The sequence below is a fragment of the Anabrus simplex genome, chromosome 3, assembly GCF_040414725.1.
Source record: "Anabrus simplex isolate iqAnaSimp1 chromosome 3, ASM4041472v1, whole genome shotgun sequence".
Lineage (NCBI taxonomy): Eukaryota > Metazoa > Arthropoda > Insecta > Orthoptera > Tettigoniidae > Anabrus > Anabrus simplex.
In genome coordinates this window covers 132,882,191-132,903,490 of record NC_090267.1, presented here as the reverse complement: position 1 = coordinate 132,903,490, position 21,300 = coordinate 132,882,191, and the positions used below count along the sequence as shown (strand labels likewise).

The 21,300-nt window shown below is 40.8% G+C and overlaps 1 protein-coding gene across 2 annotated transcripts in view; it reads left to right on the top strand.

Moving 5' to 3' along the window:
• insc (inscuteable) overlaps positions 1-21,300 on the top strand; it is a 296,952-nt gene that overhangs the window by 62,745 nt on the left and 212,907 nt on the right. Inside the window, exon 1 of one of the 2 annotated variants that reach the window (XM_068227023.1) lies at positions 13,116-13,243. The exons of the other annotated variant lie outside the window; for it this stretch is intronic. The gene's annotated coding sequence lies outside the window, so the exon portion shown is untranslated. Of the gene's footprint in view, positions 1-13,115; positions 13,244-21,300 lie in introns of those variants that run through there. 2 annotated transcript variants of the gene reach the window in all.

Here is a 21,300-nt window from a genome sequence, read left to right as displayed (position 1 = left end):
GTTTCGATATTATGACCCTGCTTTAATTATAACGCTGAAATATCTATGGTGCTGTTTGTTAAAAAATAAATTATTTCCGGTGCCATTAAAGATTCTGGCCAAGTAATTTTCTCATGTATTTATCCCATGTCGAAGTTCTATCGATAAGCATGAAATGGATTAATGGTTAATGTTGGTTACAATACATTATCTGAAGTCCAAGTTTCCAACGATGCACAAGAAGATGGCGTATTTGCGCTGTAAACTATAGCAGTCGTAATTGAAATTATACATATGCACTTGACGACCCTTTCTAGACGCCATGGCAACAATCCAGTATACTGTACTTTTTTAAATCCTGTCTCGTAAATTCGGTATTGTATTCATGTGTGTGTAATGAGGAGTGTATGTGTATGGGGTGGGATGGGGGGAAGAGATGGAGGAAGGAGAATTTTCCAGAGATGAAATGCAAAATAATCTCTATAGTAATTGACAGTGATCCAAAACCATTTTTTTTTCAGAATCCAGGGTTACTCGCCACTCTAAACAGTGCTTTGTTGCTCTGAGGTATCCAGATCGATTCCCGTAATAGTCGCTGTTTGAATCTTTCCTCAGGTGCCTTGTTTTTTTTTCCTTTTTTGTCTCATACTAGTGCTGGTAGTGGATGGTTATCGTGCTATCTTCTTGTATGCTAGATTGTGGTTTCACTCTCGGCCAAGTTATGTGAATTCTTGAAGAAATGAATATCCTTAGTTCACTATGTGATTTATATCGATTCGTTAAGAACAATGGTGATCAATCGGGTATTATTATTATTATTATTATTATTATTATTATTATTATTATTATTATTATTATTATTGCGGCGTGATTAGCAGAGCTACTGCCTTTCAACCTGCAGGGGTGAGGTTCGAATTCCGGTCAATTTTGAATTCAGAATTCAATCTGAAAGTCACTTGGCGTCAGGAAAGAACTGGTATTTTTGAAGGTGAAATAAAGTTCATTATATTTGTTTACAACTGGTTTGTTGCCCAGGTGGCAGATTTCCTATCAGCTGTTTACCTAGTCTTTTCTTAAACAATTTCATAGAAGTTGGAAATTTCTTTTTAATTCCCTTGGGAAATTGTTTCAGTCCCTAATTCCTCCTCCTATGAACGAATATTTATTATTGGCAGTACACGGCGCATAGACATGAAAGCTTACAGATATAACAAGGAAGGATTCGTCATCGATCCCACTGTGCGATTCGAGTACCATACAGGGCAGCCAGAGGAAGTAGCCCGCAACTCGATGAACAGAACATCTTCGAGCCGACAATCCATTTCTACAAGCAGAAGTACCAGCTTTACAATATTAAAGTCATTGCATTGATGACTGGAGCATGTGTGGTACCATCCCAGACTTCTTTATAAAATTCTGGAAAGAGTTTCAGCTGCCTATGAATAGCATCGATTAAATAGCCATTGCTGCGATTCGAAGATCTATGAACATACTCCGATCTCATTTATACGGACATGTTTGATTTCATGACATAATCATACCATCCCCCCTAGATGATATATCGATATGTAATGTATTTCTTTATCAGTTTAGCAACCCGTTGATGCGGAAAGTTCTTGACAAAATCAATAAATTATTATTATTATTATTATTATTATTATTATTATTATTATTATTATATCTAAATAAATCTCTAATTACCCCTCTGTTGTCTAAAATTCTGTTTTATTTTCAATACACGTCGGCCCCGTGGTGTAGGGGTAGCGTGCCTGCCTCTTACCCGGAGGTCTCGGGTTCGATTCCCGGCCAGGTCAGGGATTTTTACCTGGACCTGAGGACTGGTTTGAGGTCCACTCAGCCTACGTGATTAGAATTGAGGAGCTATCTGATGGTGAGATAGCGGCCCCGGTCTAGAAAGCCAAGAATGACGGCCGAGAGGATTCACCGTGCTGACCACACGTCACTTCGTAATCTGCAGGCCTTCGGGCTGAGCAGCGGTCGCTTGGTAGGCCAAGGAACTTCAAGGGCTGTAGTGCCATGAGGCACATAGTCTTTTATTACTTGTTAAAATGCAAAATTTCAACCATAAATTCCAAAGCGCATACATACATACATACATACATACATACATACATACATACATACATACATACATATATACATTTCTTCGTCAACGCCTAACTTTTAGGAGGTCTCTGAAGACTGTTACAAATGAGACAAAACTGTCATAGGATAAACAGTCCAGACAGACGAACAGACAGAGAGAGGTATTGAGCCGAATCCTAGGCCACCTGGCCACTGCGCTTCCTCACCTGGCGCGTGGCGTACATACGCCACCCGCAGCAGCTGTTTTCAGGAAACCGCCCTCCCTCTCTCGTACACACATGTCTCTATCGCCCTTCCGTCACGCACGTCGCTTTCTGTAGTGCACACATCCGCCCTGCCGCTGGGGAGGAACTTCCAATTTTGTCTTCCCGGCTAAAGATGCAGCAGCAGCTAAAATTAGTAATTTGATCACCAAAGTAGATTGATACTTCACTTCTTTGATCATCTATAAACTTAAGTAGTGTTCCTCAAGGTGAAGGTGTAGCGTTCCTATTTCCTAAGGAGAGACCTCCGCTACGGATTTTAATCCAGTCTTTGGACTGGAACAGGGATCACTCAACCTCGAGGCTTGAACTAAAAGGATGACCGGTATGGGGTCAATCACAATGGCAACGTGATATCCCAATATGTGTAGGGCATCTGACTGGACAGTGGTTGTCTTGGTTTTCTAATATAAACGATTATAAATCGTAACACTGATTTTTAAAACACAAACTATAACGAACTATCCAGTTTATATTCCTGCTTCTTTTGCTGAGAAATGTCTCACTTTCCTCACCGCCTTTCCCACACCCTGGTGAAGTCGTGGGTGTGAAATGTGTCTCACATGTGGAATTGGCCCAATTTTACGATCGGAGGTCCTTCCTAACACCAACATCATGTGAAGGCATATTACTATTACGTGTTTCTGTGGTAGTTGTGCGGTATGTAGTGAGTATATGAAGAAGTGTGTATTGGGACAAACATCTAGTCCCCGATTAAGAATAATTAACGGGATTCGGCGAAAATCTCTGATGCGGCCAGGACCCTCTGAATCGAAGGCCTCGATGTTGACCATCCAGCCGAAGAGTCGGGCTAAAAAATATGTCCTTGAATTTAAATAATGTTATGCGGTCTTATGAAGTGCTGTATTGCCGTAATTTTGACACGAACGTAGTACAGTAAAACGTTTTCAAAGCGGAACTTGAATAAAGTAGAAACTTGTCCTCTACAATCAATCAGTCAGTCAATCAGTCAATCAATCAATCAATCAATCAATCAATCAATCAATCAATCAATCAATCAAACAATCAATCAATCAATCAATCACTACTGATCTGCATTTAGGGCAGTCGCCAGGTGGCATATTCCCTATCTGTTGTTTTCCTAGCCTTTTCTTAAATGATTGCAAAGAAATTGGAAATTTATTGAACATCTCCCTTGGTAAGTTATTTCAATCCCTAACTCCCCTACCTATAAACGAATATTTGCCCCAATTTGTCCCCTTGAATTCCAACTTTATCTTCATATTGTGATATTTCCTACTTTTAAAGACGCCACTCAAACTTATTCGTCCACTGATGTCATTCCACGCCATCTCTCCACTGACAGCTAGGAACATACCACACCGAGCAGCTCGTCTCCTTTCTCCCAAGTCTTCCCAGCCCAAACTTTGCAACAATTTTGTAATGCTGCTCTACGGAATATTTCTCGGTCCCGGCGAATCTTACGGCGTTATAATATTCTTTGGTTTGTATAATGCGGAATCTCCTCAATGCGGAAACGGAAAATGAAGGAATTCTTTAAAGTCTACTTGTACAATGCGGAAGCTATTAGGCACTGATGTAGTCCTACGTACAGGGTGTTGGTATGATCAATGTCATTGTTTGGACAACTGATGTACGTGTTTGGAGAGAGAGTGATAATACGGAAGGTGGAACGAATGAAGTGCTTAAAAATGCATCGCCAATATCCAACTAATGTCAAGCAAAAAACGTTCTCTGCGAGGCAAAGAACTTCATTGGAAGTGATGAACAACTTACGACACACCACATTCTCGAATCAGCTACAGCCCTTCTATCAGTGAGAAAGGCGGAGAAAAAGGAGGAGTCGTAGGAAGGAAACGAGCAAGAAGATCCGAACCCACCCACAGTGTTTTTGTGAAGTAAACCAATTTTGCATTACATCTAACTCTTCCACACGTCTTGAACTAACGTACTCAGCTCAGCACTGCATTCAGAAAGACACGATTCGATTTTTTTTTGGTGCCACTTGCTTTACTTCGCACCGACACAGATTGGTCTTATGTCGACGATGGGGTAGGAAAGGCCTAGAAAGTGGAAGGAAGCGGCCGTGGCCTTAATTAAGGTACAGCCCTGGCATTTGCCTGGTGTGAAAATGGGAAACCACGGAAAACCATCTTCAGGGCTGCCGACAGTGGGGCTCGAACCCACTATCTCACGATTACTGGATACTGGCCGCACTTAAGCGACTGCAGCTATCGAGCTCGGTACACGATTCGAAAGAAGAGCAAACAAGTTTATTTGTTTGATCTGTGGAGGAAAGCGTATTGTTGTGAAGTACGTACTGTATAAAGGTGCATATATTCAGTGTTCTGAAATAGTATAATACTGTATAGAGTTGTGATAGTGCCAGAATGATATACTGTGTATCATTCTGTATGTAATAATAAAGCGCAGTAATAATAATATAATAATAATAAGAAGAAGATGAAGAAGAATAAGAAGAAACAAATCAGTGTACTACAGAACTACATACCGGTACATCAATCTAGATATCCAAGCGTCATGTGTAGACAGGTACAGGAAAGCTCTAAGTAATATTTAAAATCACTATTTTCTGTTTTAAGGCAAAAAGCCCGATGTTTTGTGTAATGCGGAAACGTGTCTAATTCGAGGAAAAAAATGTTGGTTCTTTGCGATTCCGTTTCGAGCAAGTTTTACTGTAATAATATTGTGCTATCAGCTTTAAGAGACACTGTACTGCTGGAAATTTGCCGTTAAAAAGGGGCTTCCTTTTTTGTGTCATTTAATCTATTGGAGATGGAGGTCTCAAATTTAAACACTCTCAAATGCCAACAGAATGAATCGACCGGGCGAGTTGACCGTGCGGTTAGGGGCACGCAGCTGTGTGCTTGCATCCTGGAGATCGTGGGTTCGAACCCCACTGTCGGCAGCCCTGAAGATGGTTTTCTGTGGTTTCCCATTTTCATATAAGACAAATGCTGGGGCTGTACCTTAATTAAGGCCACGGCCGCTTCCTTCCCATTCCTAGGCCTTTCCCATCCCATCGTCACCGTAAGACCTATCTGTGTCGGTGTGACGCAAAGCAAATTGTAAAAAGATTTAATCGAAATTCTATTCCGCGACATTAACACAGGAGGCGAATGCCTAATCAACTGAACTATGCAGTCGAGAAATGGAACTTCTATTATTACACAATGAATGCGGTTTTCAGAGAATAGTACGTTAAGTACGTACCTCTTCATTCCGGAACCGATTATGATCAGAACAAATATTTCTGAATTCTTGGTTTGCCCTGACTTACACTAATTAACTGATAAGGGGCACCAACCAGCCCCACTGGCTTGCAATTACCAGCTACAAATTTAGTGGTTGATATTCATTGGGCACAATATCGGTAAATGAACAGAAAATCAAAAATCAATCACGCAGAGAATCAGTCATATGAGAGCATCCACAAGCTGGCTCGTGTGAGTCGTAGGTGATCTATTGTCGGTACGACGAAGTTTCACGAGGAAGATTACGCCAGCATACAAAGTCGCGTTGGAGGTGTGTATTGATTATGCTCGCTTATTGCGTAGCGTATTCTCGCCAGCATCTTGAGTCGTTACTAACCAGGAAGTTGATTCATGTTCAAGGTGCGCGACCGTAGACGGTTGGAAACATTCACAACCTCTTTGGTAGAAGGCAAACATCGATGGGTACAGTGGAAGATCTAGAGGTTTGATCCGAGGGGAGGAGGTCGTCACGGATCTGTTATTTATTTATTTATTTATTTATTTATTTATTTATTTATTTATTTATTTATTTATTTATTTATTAACGGCCGTAGCCGTGTTGAAACACCGGATCCCGTGAGATCCCCGAAGTTAAGCAACATTGTGCGTGGTCAGGAGTTGGATGGGTTGCCACGCGCTGTTGGTGGGGGGTAAGGGAATGGAGGAGCGGAAAGGAACTGGCCACTCTACCGCACGTAAACTCCGGCTCAGGAAAACCTCTGTGGAGGTTCGGACCTGCCTTCGGGCAGAATAACCCTGACCTTATTTATTTATTTATTTATTTATTTATTTATTTATTTATTTATTTATTTATTTATTTATTTATTTATTTATTTATTTATTTATTTATTTATACTTGCTATTTGCTTCACGTCCACCAACACAGATAGGTCTTATAGCGACGATGGGATAGGGAAGGTGATATCATTTAGGAAAACAAACTAGAATACACCAATATTTCAATATTTTTAAATATTCCAGTATTAATAAATATAGCCTGCAAATCCCTTAAGGGCCATGGTCTCCTGCATTCAAGGACAAAGCTCGGTTCAATTCCTCTGAATACGTCCTGAAGATGGTTGTCATGCAGCACTACCTATGACTAACACTTATTACATCATACACACATACAATCATTCAATGAGAGTGACATACCGCTGTCACTCCTATGGTAAGGCCTTTAACACGACGACCAAGAGCGCCTTTCGTACCCTTAGACGTGCCGGGAATCGAACCAGGGCCTCCGGATAGGCATGCTACCCCTACACTACGAGGATGGACCGTTTGAAATATCACGTTTAGAAACCTAAGTGCACATGCTCTGAAACTTGTGTAAACGCACGGTAAAAGCTTTTTGTCGCAAAGATACTATAGATCTTACGGCGACGATGAGATAGGGAAGGGCTGGGCTCGGAAGGAAGTGATCATAGCCTTATTAAGGCAGAGTCCCTGCATTTACATGGCGTGAATATGAGAAACCACGGAAGGTCTTAATGGTCGCCGACAAATGGGTTCGAATCCACCACGTTCCGAATGCAAAGTGACACTTACGTGACTCAAACCGCGTAGCCAACTCGCTCGGTGACGGTAAAAGAAAAACATCATTAAATTGGCATAAAGCCACAAAATTAGGTATTCTGCAGGATTAAAATATAAATATGCACATACAATTTTAAGCGTACTAATGGAGCCGTCCATATTAGAACAAGGATGTCACTAGAACACAAATTTACCAAACAGCGTCTCTCAAATAATGCGTACTGGTTCTTTGAAAAACAAGAGCATGCTTGAAGCGGTAAATGATGATTCAAGACCAGGCCCCCACCAAAATACAGTACGTTGATTTGACACCACCAAGTTGTCAATAATATCATCTAAAAGAAGCTGTAAGGAATAAAATACCCTGGCGAGCCATGATCCATAAAGTGTTCTCGACTGAATGGATAAAGTTATCACGGTATATCACACCGGTGACCAAACAAACGAGTCAAGTAGTATTTAGGGCTGAGGAGGAGGGGTGTGGGGGTGGTGCCATCATGACCTCTGTGCCGCCAGTATAAAAAGCCCGCACTGAGTTTGACGGCGAGTTCCTATCCCTCTCGTTGTAAACAGTTTAGTTTTATGATGTCGCTCAGGTACAATATTATTCCTCCGATACACGGCAATAAGTTAGCTAGAGAGAGAGAGAGAGAGAGAGAGAGAGAAGTCAATAACTACAGGCAATTTACATACATGGAACATGGACTTTGTAAAGAAGGAGGAGAGATGTCTGCTTGCTTGTAATAACAAACCAAACCCGTGCTGCACACTGGCGCTTCTATCCAGTCAGATGGTCTGCAGATATTGGAAATTAAATGGCGTATGACTGTTAGTGCCGAGAGTGTCCGAGGACATGTTTGGCTCGCCAGGAGCAGGTCTTTTGATTTGACACCCGTAGGCGATCTGTGCGTCGTGATGAGGATGAAATGATGATGAAGACGGCACATATACCCAGCCCCCGTGTCAGCGAAATTATCCAATGATCGTTAAAATTCCCGACCCTGCCGGGAATCGAACTCGCGGCCCCTGTGACCAAAGGGCAGCACGCTAACCATATACAGCTATTAGAGTGTTACGTGGTCAGCCTGAAGGCATCCTCGTATGGCTTAGCTTCCATGGCTATGTCCGCTGCCGCTCGTACCATGCAGCTCCTTAGTTGGTCTCAACGAGGCTGAATAAACCCTTGGACTGGCCGGGAATCGACCCCGGGGCCTTCGGGTAAAAGGCATGCACGCTGTCCCTACACCATGGAGCTGGCTGCTCTTAACATTCTTAAAAGTCAAAATATCTCCTCACGGGGAGTGACTTCGGATTGAGCGCCACAATAACATCAGAACCATGATCGCTAACACCCTTCGTCTCAACTTTCTCGAAGTATGTTATATGAAGAAGTACACTGCATTATGGTGCGATTATCGATCCAACTATACAATTCAAATCTTTCAGCCTACTGACGTTGATATGTACCGTCCGCTTTTTCTTTCAATCATATCATATAATCTAAGGCAGATTGTTGGGATGGGGCTCTTCTTTGGCGCGAGAAGTAAAATTCCGACATCATTTGTAAACTTGTGACAGAATTATAGACTGGACAAAAACTCCGAAGATAATATCGTGACGTGCATTATTAAATATTCTGTATCCATAGTCCGACACTATCTGTATGGCGCATATAGTACAACATTTCTAGCCTGTTGCTTCTGCAGCCTGCGCGTGTTTGTAGTTTGATTCAGTGTAATTGTTCTCTAAGTGTTCGTGTATTTCTTAAAGAGAAAAAAAAAATGATCGTGTACTATTCTGTGTCATTCGGCAAACCGAAATATCTTGGGTCAGATACGTAAATGTTCGCCTCTGTGGTGTAGCGGTTAGTGTGATTAGCTGCCACCCCCGGAGGCCTGGGTTCGATTCCCGGCGCTGTCACGAAATTTGAAAAGTGGCACGAGGGCTGGAACGGGATCCATTCAACCTCAGGAGGTCAACTGAGTACAGGGGTTTCGATTCCCCACTCAGCCATCCTCGAAGTAGTTTTTTTCGTGGTTCCCTACTTCTCCTCCAGGCAAATGCCGAGATGGTACCTAACTTAGAGGCTCTGAGCTTGTATCCGGGAGATAGTGGGTTCGAATCCCACTGTCGGCAGCCCTGAAGATGGTTTTCCGTGGTTTCCAATTTTCACACCAGGCAAATGCTTGGGCTGTACCTTATATAAAGGCACGGCCGCTTCCTTCCAACTCCTAATCCTTTCCTATCCCCTCGTCGCCATAACACCTCTCTGTGACGGTGCGACGTAAAGCAACTAGCAGGTACCTAACTTAAAGCCACGGCCGTTTCCTTTCCTCTGCCTTGTCTATCCTTTCCGGTCTTCCCAATCCCCAACAAGGCCTCTATTCAGCATAGTTGGTGAGGCCGCCTAAGCGAGGTACTGGTCGTCCACCCCAGTTGTATTCCCCAACCTAAAGTCTCGCGCTTCAGGACACTGCCCTTGAGGCGGTAGAGAAGGGATCCCCCGCTGAATCCGAGGGAAAAAGCTTCGCTGGAGGATAAACTGATTAAGAAAGAAAAAAATGAACATCCACCTATGTCAGGAATGGAATGAATGAAGCCTCAATCTAGCGGCGAGGATAGGAATTGTGCTGGCTGCCGAAGCCTGTCGCCCTCATCTCGGGCAATGATTAATGAATGATAGATTAAATTAAATGATATTGGAGAGTGTTGCTGGAATGAAATATGACAGGGAAAACCGGAATACCCGGAGAAAAACCTGTCCCGCCTCCGCTTTATCCAGCACAAATCTCACATGGAGTGACCGGGATTTGAACTACGGAACCCAGCGGTGAGAGGCCAGCTCGCTGCTGCCTGAGCCACGGATGCTCGAAGGAAGGAAGGAAGGAAGGAAGGAAGATACGTAAATAACAAAATCAACTATTGCCATTGTCATTGTATCTATATCATGTTTACTTGGCTCAAATGCCGGTATTAGGAGGATCCTTATATCAGTGAAATGGAATTGTTCAAAAGACAAAAAGAACGAACAGAGCAGAGAAACTATAAGAACTATTTAATTGGATAATTTCTCATTAGGAAATGAATTTTATTCAAGACCTCATTGGACTCATTGGGGTCAGCACTTCGTACGACTCATTGGCTGAATGGTGAGTGTTGAGGCCTTCAGTTCAGAGGGTCCGGGGTTCGATTTCCGGCCGGGTCGGGGATTTTAATCGCGTCTGATTAATTCTTCTGGCGCGGGGACTGGGTGTTTGTGTATGTCCCAACACTTTTTTCATATTCAGACAACACACTACACTACCAACCACCACAGAAACACGCAATAGTGATTACATCCCTCCATATAGAGTTGACGTCAGGAAGGGCATCCGGCCATAAAATAGGGCCAAATCCACATGTGCGACGCAGTTTGTACCCGCGACCCCACAGGTGTGAGAAAATAGGAAGAAGAAGAAGAAGAAGAAGAAGAAGAAGAAGAAGAAGAAGAAGATTGAGGTCAGCACTTTATGATGTAGACTTGGTCCAGTTTTAGGGCCAGATACGCTTCCTAACGCCAACCCTCTGTAAAGAGATGTAGCCTATTCACGGTTGTGTGTTTCTGTTATGGTGGGTAGTATGATGTGTTGAAGAACACAAACACCCAGTCCCCGAGCCAGAGAAATTAACAATACGCACTTAAAATCGCCGTCCCGTTCGGGAATTCAACCCGGGGCACCTTGAACCGAAGGCCACTACAGTACACTGTACATTAAGCTAATAAGCAGCACGTTATTCATAAATGAATGATTTGTTTAAATTTTCAGATTATATTTTACTGAAGAAATACTCTCCAATGTAAAACATACGTTTGTAATCATGGCGTAGTTTGTTTCTGCATTTACTCAAATGTAATCAATGTATCATACAAACCTGAAATGTGTCAGCATTTTGGTGCTAAGTTTTAATGACACACGTATAATCCTTACGCTTTCTCCTACATTATGCTAAGTGTTGTACGTTCATACTCATTATAAATCAGGGAATGAAACTTAGTAATGTGTCCCAGTTCCCTTTGGAACAATATGGCAGACTTGATGATTATTCTAAATTAAAAATCTGCGGTCGCCTGAGTTGTGGTGAAATTGCGGTTCTTGTCTCGAAGAAGAGAAAATACCTTTGTGGTGTTCATTGAAATGCACTGAGTGAACTCTATGAATTATCGGTTGACTCATTGTTTAGGAGTCCTTTTTGTTCCACGTTTTATGGAGAAACATAACTGTGATCTACCACAAAAAGGATTCTGCTATTGTCTTGCAAACGTGGCGCAAGATGATTACTGAGACAAGAAACACAGCGAGACAAAAATATTTTACAAGTAGAATGTTTGCAGTGTGCATATTAAACGCAAGATTTGAACTTATACAAGACACAGATCTTTTACCGGAAATATTTCTGTTCACGTCACTGGAATGGATTAAAATAATTAAATAATTAAAATAATTAAAATAATGAAAATATATGCCGTGTAATTTTGGTGGCGAGATGCTATCAAGGTGGCAGTAAATATAATAACTATGCGAGTTCTTCCAGACAGATATCAGTATGGATTCCGTTGTAGACACTGCAACGAGTTAGAACATGTTCACATGTTCTGGGATCTTGTCATCATGGAGAACTTGCAAAGAATATCCGTCCCCACTTAGTCAGGAAGATAAGAGGAAGTGGATTAAATGAGTCTAGTTTGGATGTACATGAATTTGAAAGTCTTGTTATAGGAGACTGTGTTCGTCGACTGGACGTTATGGCAAATAACAGTAAGAAGGGATGTGCTGTTGTAATTGATCCGACTGTTAGATTTTAGGCCAATGCTGAGCGGCCACATAGTGATTTTGTTTAGACATGGGCTCACAGTTCCCTACGTGAAGCTGTTACATATTTGCGGTTTTTTACCACATGTCTGTTCATATTTGGACAAGGCACCGCGAGAGCTCGGCCTGCAAATAAAACGAACAAAAATGTACCCGATATTTTTAGGTTCTGCGGGAGCAGTCCCCAGTCGACTATCACATTTCTGCAATATACATCAGATAATAATAATGTTCGACAATATGATATATAATTAATAGAGAATGGCAGCCACTGTAATCAAATGAGTGGTGACGTAAGTATGCAAGCATCTATATTATTATTTTTTTTTTTTTTTTTTTTTTTGTGCTAGTTGTTCTACGTCGCACCGGCACAGACAAGTCTTATGGCTACGAGGAGATACAACGGAAGCGACCGTGGCTTTAATGCACAGATCCAGAATTTACCTGGTGTGCAAATGGGAAGCCACGGAAAACAATCACTCGAATTCAAGCTCAAGCTACGTAATCGAAAACGCGCGGCCAATTTTCTCGGTCAATCTATAGGTTGACATGACAGTTGATACGGTTATCATTTCCTCGGGACCTACAACTTCTTTTCGTGTAATCTGAACCGTCAAGACGTAACTTTTCAGTTCATAATCACACAGCTGCAGCAGCCGAGATTCGAACAGCGACCGCCTTGATGAGATGTCAGTAACTGCTCCTTAACGAGAGAAATAAGATAGGGTACTTTTACTGAAAGGGACTACCTAGCCTGGGTGGTAGGGGCATTGTCGGTCCAAATGGTAGAATGTGGCTTCAATTCCTCGTCAGTAAGTCAACAAAATTGAACACGTCTCGTTATATTATGAATCAAATATTGTTTAATTTGTTGTAAAATTAATTATGAGTATAATATTCTCCCTTTCTCTCTCTCTCTCTTTTTTTCTTGCATTCAGTAGAATTGTGATGTAACATTACACTGACTTCATGAAATCATTTCATCGGATTGTTCGAGGAACGTGTCCTTTTCTTCCTGATTCTAGATATGGCCACCGTAATGTATGATTTATTATTATTATTATTATTATTATTATTATTATTATTATTTTACAATTGGCTTTCCGTCGCACCGACACAGATTGGTCTTATGGCGACGATGAGAGAGGAAAGGGCTAGGAGTGGAAAGGAAGCAGCCGTGGCGTTCATTACGTTACAGCCCCACCATTTGGCTGATGTGAAAATGGGAAAGCACGGAAAACCACGTAATGTATGTACAGTATCTTTATGTGAATAGGGTCTATAGTATGTTTTAGACAACCGTCCTTGTAAGCACGGTCGGTTAGTCATGCTATTCTCAGGACAGTGGGTTCGATCCTCTGAAGTCGATGGCATTCAAATGCGAAAAAAAAGCCCTGTCGTTGGCTTCTGTCCCATTAGTAACCTCACGCTGGAGAAAAATTCCTACAACCTGGCGTCTTTTAAAAACTACAGACATTTTAAGTTCACTGTAGAAATAACAGTCCGTCCCTGTAGTGTAGTGGTTAGTGTGATTAGCTGCCATCCCCGGAGGCCCGGGTTCGATTCTCGGCTCTGCCACGAAATTTGAAAAGTGGTACGAGGGCTGGAACGGAGTCCACTCAGACTCGGGAGGTCACCTGAGTAGAGGTGAGTTCGATTATTCCCACCTCAGCCATCCTGGAAGTGGTTTTCCGTGGTTTCCCACTTCTCTTCCAGGCAAATGCCGGGATGGTACCTAACTTAAGGCCACGGCCGCTCCCTGCCCTCTTCTTTATCTATTCCTTCCAATCTTCCCTTCTCCCCGCAAGGCCCCTGTTCAGCATAGCAGGTGAGGCCGCCTGGGCGAAGTTCTGGTCATCCTTCCCAGTTGTATCCCCCGACCCAGAGTCTGAAGCTCCAGGACACTGCCCTTGAGGCGGTAGAGGTTGTATCCCTCGCTGAGTCCGAGAGAAAAACCGACCCTGGAGGGTAAACAGATAAAGAAAAAGAAGAAATAACAAACATTGGCGGTAGGCTGTCACTACTGTAACGGCCGCAGGATTTCGAGGGTTTCGTAGACTCACGTATTAGAAATAAAAGACAAAGTGGATAATACATTTTATTCAGTAGAATGTGGTACACTAGGAATGTGGGTAATAACTCGGTGTAATAAGGGTCTCAGCAATTTATGTGTTCTACCCAAACACTAAAAGCGTCTTAACATTTTCTCTCCATGTAGTCGTTGTTGAGGAACGCAATTCTACGTTAATACATTGTTTTAGTTAGATTGAAGGAAACGAATCAATGGTAAAAAGTACGTAAATTAATTAAATACTGTTAATATCGATACTTTCTTAAGATGAATCACAATTTAAGTGTCTCACTTAGAATTTATATTGAGCAAGTTGAGTTCTGATTCCCACATTTGGCTGCATGTTTCATTCCTCCACCTGCAGTGCAAGTCATGTGTCAGCGCACGCAGGTGCTAAGGATGTCGAAATGTACTGTAGTTGAGTAAACGTGTTCCAAGCAAGACAAGACGAAGGGATAACTACATAGTTTGACTGTAGTTGAAAATACCTGTCCATTTTGACATAACATAACTGGACAGTTAGAGTTAACCTATTAGAAACGGTATTTACTTGCTTCTGTCCACTTGTTTCCTTAATGAAGGTTACTTAAGAACTTCCTAAATTACTACCAAGATTGTTTCAACCTTAGTTGTCTTTCAATCGATTTTCGTCTTTTCGCTTCCTTTCTTCAGGTTTCTATTTCTTTTAATTTCATTTTCTCCTTCACTTCATCAGATTGTACGTCTCCTTCCCCCTTCCCTTTTCTTAACTTTTTTTTGCTCTCTCTCGTTGCTAACATTCTTCTTCTACACATTTTCTCCGTCTCGACCTTGGTAATAGTATTATTTATTTACCACAATTCTGCGCAGAAATGTGGAAGATGTAGAGAAAAAGGTACATATAAAATGTTCCATAGACGTATCTTAAGATGAGATATTATTTACAATATGTACATAGTTTACAAAATACTTAAATAGTACTGTGCAAGATATACTGTACATGTATACTTAATTTCTTACCGCTCGTTCATTCTCTCTATCGACAGTCAGCTAATCACCCATTCATTCAATCATTCCTGTGCTCATATACTTCCTTTCACTCTACCAGTCTGTCATTCACACACTTCTGTGCTCACATATTTCCTTTCACTCTGCCAGTCTGCCATTCGCTCATTCCTTTCATCTCCTCCTCCTCCTTCTCTTATGCTTTTCTCATCTACCCCTTTCTCTGATTGCTAACCTCCTTTTTATTCTGTTCCACTTTATCTTATCTGCCTTTTCCAAAAAAATTAAGTTACCTATCCTCCTCAGTCCGTATGTAGCACATGCTCTACATGTGGTTTTGTCTACTTACAATAAAACAAAATAATTTAAGGAAAAAAGTAATAATGGTAGGAAAGTCAACTCTGAGTCCTGATGTAGCATATATGCTACACAAATAAAACAACTTAGTGAAACACACTAATTTTCGATGGTGAATTTTTAAAAATTATATGAGCAAAATATAACGCATTGAATGTATCAACAGGCTCGGGACTGAAGAAGCTATAGGAAATAATTTAAATTCACCGATTGACAATATCATAACAACAACTATTGAAAGTATTCAAGTTCGATTTGAAATGATCAACGTTTCGCCTCATTGTGATACTGAACTAATTAGGTGGAGATACCACACGTCTTCAGGGCGCCAGCTTGAATAATGTCAGTTTTGTTTATATAATCATGTCAATCGGTGATATTAAATAATGGTGCTTACTGCCGAAATCCACCTCTGGTGAGATACAATACTGTGTCTTTTGGTATGGGCTAGATCAACTTTGTTCCTTTCAGTTTCCTGTCTCAGTCTCATACTCGAGTTTGGCAATTTGATAGTGACTGAAATATGAGCATTTTACTAGTAATAACATTCTCTCTATAGGGGCCGATGACCTTCGATGTTAGGCCCCTTTAAACAACAAGCATCATCATCATCATCATCATCATCATCAACAACAACAACAACACCATTCTCTCTACAGCCGGACTGTGATAAATGATGTGATAGTGTTGCCCATGGAGTCGGTTGTGTATACATTTCAGTGGGCTTGACAAACTTACACAGGGCGTCCCTGAAAAAAGTTCCAGTATTTACAGAGGAGGCAGCACGCAACAAACGAAGGAAATCCTATAAACACTGGCCGCTTGTGAGTTATTGACCGCTACCACAATGATCACCATGTCTTTGAGCTACTCTTAACAATGTGTATTCGAATGTCACCGATATCCATTGCAATGCCGCCTTCCACCCTACATGGCATGGAATCACGCATTTGTTGGAACACCCATGACTGTTGCCGGATTGCATCAGAGGCATTGAATACGAGTTCTCTTAGTGTATCCACATCCTTACTCCGCATACACCATGGTCTTTACATGTCTCCAAAACTAAAAATCTAAGCCAAAAAGGTAAATATAAACGCGCAGGCCAAAGTATTGGCCATCCCGACCAATCCGTCGCTCATGAAGACCCATGTTAGGTGTCGTCTAACCCTAAGATGAAATTGACTTGGTGCCCCTTCATAATAAGGCCATAACACAACACAGTACGACAGTAGGTTTACGACCAATGTTTATGTGGAAAGTATTTCCGTCTTTTATCGCATACGACCCTCCGTAAATTATTGGAACATCGTGATCAATGGTGGTATTGGTAGCGGACCATAACTCCGAAGATACTGGGTTTGCAACCAATGTTTATTGGACCTTTATTCCCCTTCGTTTGCTGCGTGCTGCTGTGATAGTACATATATCACACCCCCGAATTATATGTAGAAGTTATAGATATTATTGTCAGTATTCGATTTATTATTATTATTATTATTATTATTATTATTATTATTATTATTATTATTAGTATTTCATTTGTATATTTTGACATTATTAATGGTAAGCTGGAAGATATCCACATATGTAGGTATGAGTAATTTGTTTTGCACGAGTGGGAAAACATTGCTTTAATAACTCTGGTAATTTGAATGAGTCATCTGGCTACCCCAGTGTGTGTTGTGATGTACTTGTGTCAGGGAATTCCATTTGTCATGTATATATCCCAGCCTGATAAGATAAGCTTGTTGTTGTACCAGGAAAGTTTGGTGATTCATGAAAACTCCCCAGAGTTTGTTATTGTCTTGGGAGGAAGAAGTAGTTCAGGGCTTGGTCTTGATTTGAGATCACTCATGATTGGCTGGCAAGCACCAATCCAGACGTCTCATCTGAGAGGAGGGGGATGTTGATGTCTATAAAGGTTGATGATACGGCGGCAACCAGATGATTGTATTAGGACATGGTATGAGAGATTGTATGAGAAACAGTGTAAGGGTGATTGTAAAGGTGAAGGTAAAGGAACGAGAAGGAAGATAACTACAACTACAACTGACGGACTGTACGGGAAGGAAGTGGTGCTGATACACGGTACTGGAGTGACACGGCAGCAATGGACTGGACTTCAAACGTTCGTGGAGCGTAGTCGTGTTATGTTTGTGGAGAGTGCTTGCGCATTAAGTATTGTAGCACTTGTGGCGGCCTACCATTATATGTTGGTGAAAGCTATCTCAGACTTTCCATAAATTTATATGTTGAGGATCGACAGACGTGTGTATATATCTTTACAAGTGTTAAAATATGTGAACACAGTAGTACAAGGTACAGTATCTGTGTGAAGTGATAACTGCCGATTATGAGAATCGGTAAGTCGAATTGATATAGACTGTGAAGGGTATTTATCTTCATACATGTACATTGTTCATCGGACTATTTACAAATGGTAACCTAGTTCTCGCTTTCGTTTTCCCACGGTTTTCATTATTGTTGTGTTGTAAATATGGAGTCTTCCAGCAATATTTTATGTGTGTATTATATGTATAATGTTGTATGGTGATGAGGTGCTCATGCACGGAATTTGTTCAGAATATAGTTAGCTATTTTAGAATCAGTGTTATTGATGAACCTAGGTGCAGTTCCTACCTAATTAGTCGTTTTCAGGAGGTTAGGTAAGGCCTGCAGCAGATGTACCAGTACGCAGCATTATGTACACGCCCTGGGATATAAAGTTTATCATGCTCTCATCTAAATTCGAGGGATCCATTCTGGTGAACTCTGGCGCCCATACTACGGACATTTCGGTTAATTATGCTTATTAATTTTATTACGTTTTTAGAAATATTTTTATTTATGATATATTTTATATTTTTATTTATTATTATCATCAACTTATTACAATTGGCTTCCCAACGTGTGGCTGAATGATTGGTACATCTGTTAGGCTTATAAGCGTAGGTGCACTTGTCAGGTGTGGTTGGAATTCTGCGAACTATGTCAGTGAAGTGTTTTATATGTACGTGATATGTATGTTGGAGTATGAAGAAATGTTGTAGCGAGTCGAGTATTATAAGACTGAGAAGTAGAGAGGTTGTTAAAGTTGTTGGTACTATGAATCAGGATAAGAGAAATCAAAAGAATTCCACCACATTGAGTTTATCTAATTTAAGTGAGAATAGCGAAATGGCTGATAGTAGGAAAGATCAATCGGCAACGATAGGTGAGGAACCGAGTAACCCGTCTCAAACTCAGAATGTAGGGGATCAAGGGGCGACCTTAACTCTTAGTATGCTTCAATCACTATTTAATCAGTTCAGTAAAGAGTTAAAGGGTGAATTTAACAGTAAGAGTGACGTATTGTCCAGTAAAATCGATAATAATAATGTTGAATTGTCCAGTAAAATCGATAATAATAATGTTGAACTGTCCAGTAAAATCGATAATAATAATATTGAATTGTCCAGTAAGATTGATAGTCAGAGTAAAGAGTTGAAGAGTGAACTGAGTTTTTTAAGTAATGAAATATACAGTATTAATAGTGAATTAAATTCAGTTAGTACGGAATTGTCCAGTAAGATTGAGAATCAAAGTAAGGAGTTAAATTTAGTGAGTGTTGAATTGTCTAGTAAAATTGATAGTTTAAGTAGTGCTGTGAATTGGTAGAATAGATGAATTGAACCAGAAGTTTGACCATCAAAGCAGAGAAATTCAGGAAGTCAATAATAAGGTTGAATCTCAATGCTTGGAATTGACTGAGAAAATTGAATGCCGATTTAATGTAGTTAGGAAAGAATTTGTTGAAAACAGCAAGGAATGTGATAAAAGAATAAAAATAGTGGAAGATAAAGTCGAAGAAATAGACAGAATGAAAACCAGTCAGAATGTTTTAGTGAAGCGAATAGATGAGAAGAATGAGAAATTGGAGAAAGACCTTAAGTCAGTAAAAGATGACCTCAAGTCAGTAGAAGGAAATGCCAGAATGGTAGTTGAAGAAGGAATTAAAGCATGTCATGTAAAGTTAAGGCAGGAGATCAGTCAAATCCAAGTAGGTAGCAGCATATGTAATAGGTACGTATCTTGTACGAAGGACTCTGAATTACCCAAATTTAATGGTCGGCAGTTTAATCCGATGGAATTCTTGAAAACGGTGGAGAAACGGTTTTCCAAGAATCTTGACGATGGTTTGATCGAGTGGAGTATGGTTGATGAGATGTTGGATATTGCATTTGTTGGAGAAGCGAGATCCTGGTTTCAAGTTTATAGACAGGGTATTTCGAGTTTGGAGGAATTTAGGGAGAAATTTAGTTCTAAATTTTGGAGTGAAGCTATTCAGGGAAGGGAAAGAGATCGCGTGCTATTTGGCAAATATAGACCTCAGGAAGGTGTGTCTATGACGGAATATTTCTTAGCGCATGTTCTGATCAGCCAGAATATTGAAGGTCTAGCATCGGAGAGAGATACAGTCCGCCAGATGTTGAGACATTTTCCTGAGAAGGTCGGATTAGCTGCATGTATGCAGAATATTGTTACGATTAAGGAATTAGAGCAGCTGTTAGAGAGGTTTGATGCTTTAGAAGGGCAGGGGAGGACTAGGCAAAGTGAAGGTAGAAATTACGGGGATAATGGGAGACAAGGTAATCAGGTAGCGGGAGATAGGAATAATCAGAATTTCAGTCATTCTAGGCAAGGGAATCAGGGTGGTAATTCCGGAAGGGGAAACAGACACTCTAATCAAGGAGGTAATCACCAGGAATATTATGGCAGAAGACCTAATCAAGGGGAATCAGAAAGTAGGGGGCGTACGGATCAAAGACCTCCAGATCAAGTGCCGAGACATGATAATAGTGAACAGTCCACGTCAAGTAATTTAAACCGGAATCGGACTTCTTAGTTGGGTCAGATAGGCAGTCCGATACCGAAATTCCTATTCACGTGATGAAACAGGTAAGTTACGAGGTAGACGTGAAAAAGGAATTATTGCATGACCATGTGTTTTGTGTTCAGGGAGATTTTGAGTATAGGGGGCGTGATGAAGGTAAGAAAGCTGTGTCGGATGTCTTACTTTGTGCTGGTGGTGATGGTAATAGCGGTGTTGCGATCGATAATCTTGTGGAAGTTTCTGAAATTGAAAGTGAAGTTTTTTGTGAAGTTGATGAAGGTTGTTTTGTGAGTGAAGTGTGTTCACGGAGTATACATCATGAGGATGTTTTTGTTGATTTAAGTGTACGTGAGGAGAGTAAAGTTAGGTCCATTATGTGTGAAAATGGTGACTTTAAGAGTAATGAAACTTCTGATAAGAGAGTCGAAAGTAGCAGTGTTGTTGGCATGAAAGTGGTGCAAGTAGGAGCTGATATGGAAGGTGGTGAAGATGGATTAATTGTTGGGTCATTAAGTAGTAATGACAGCAATTTCGAAGTGTATTATGGTAAGAATTTCAGTAATAGAGTGAGCGTGTGTGAAAATGGAAGTGTGCGTGAGATGAAAGAAAGTCTTTCCAAGCGGGTGTGTAATGTTTTATTTAATGCTAAGAATTGTAAGAGTGATTTGAATGACGTGCTGTATGATAGCGATGTGGAATGTGTGAAAAAGTATGTGATCTGTTTGCTTGCATTAATTATGGTTTTGTGGAAGAGTAAACATTGTAAGATTCCCGAATATTTCAGAAAGAGGGATTTCTTTGTTATGAATGTCCTGAATGAAAGTTTGTATGATTCTTGTGTGACTGGATGGTATGAATGTCTGTGTGTGAGATAGATTGTGTTCTAGACGTAGTTAGTTTTATTACGGTACGCATTCCTCGCTTATCGATGCTGATGTTAAGTTTATGTATAGTTTTTCATTTATATTAGGGTCCGTATACTGTGGACAGTAGAATAGGCAAGTGTGCTTATAGGCTC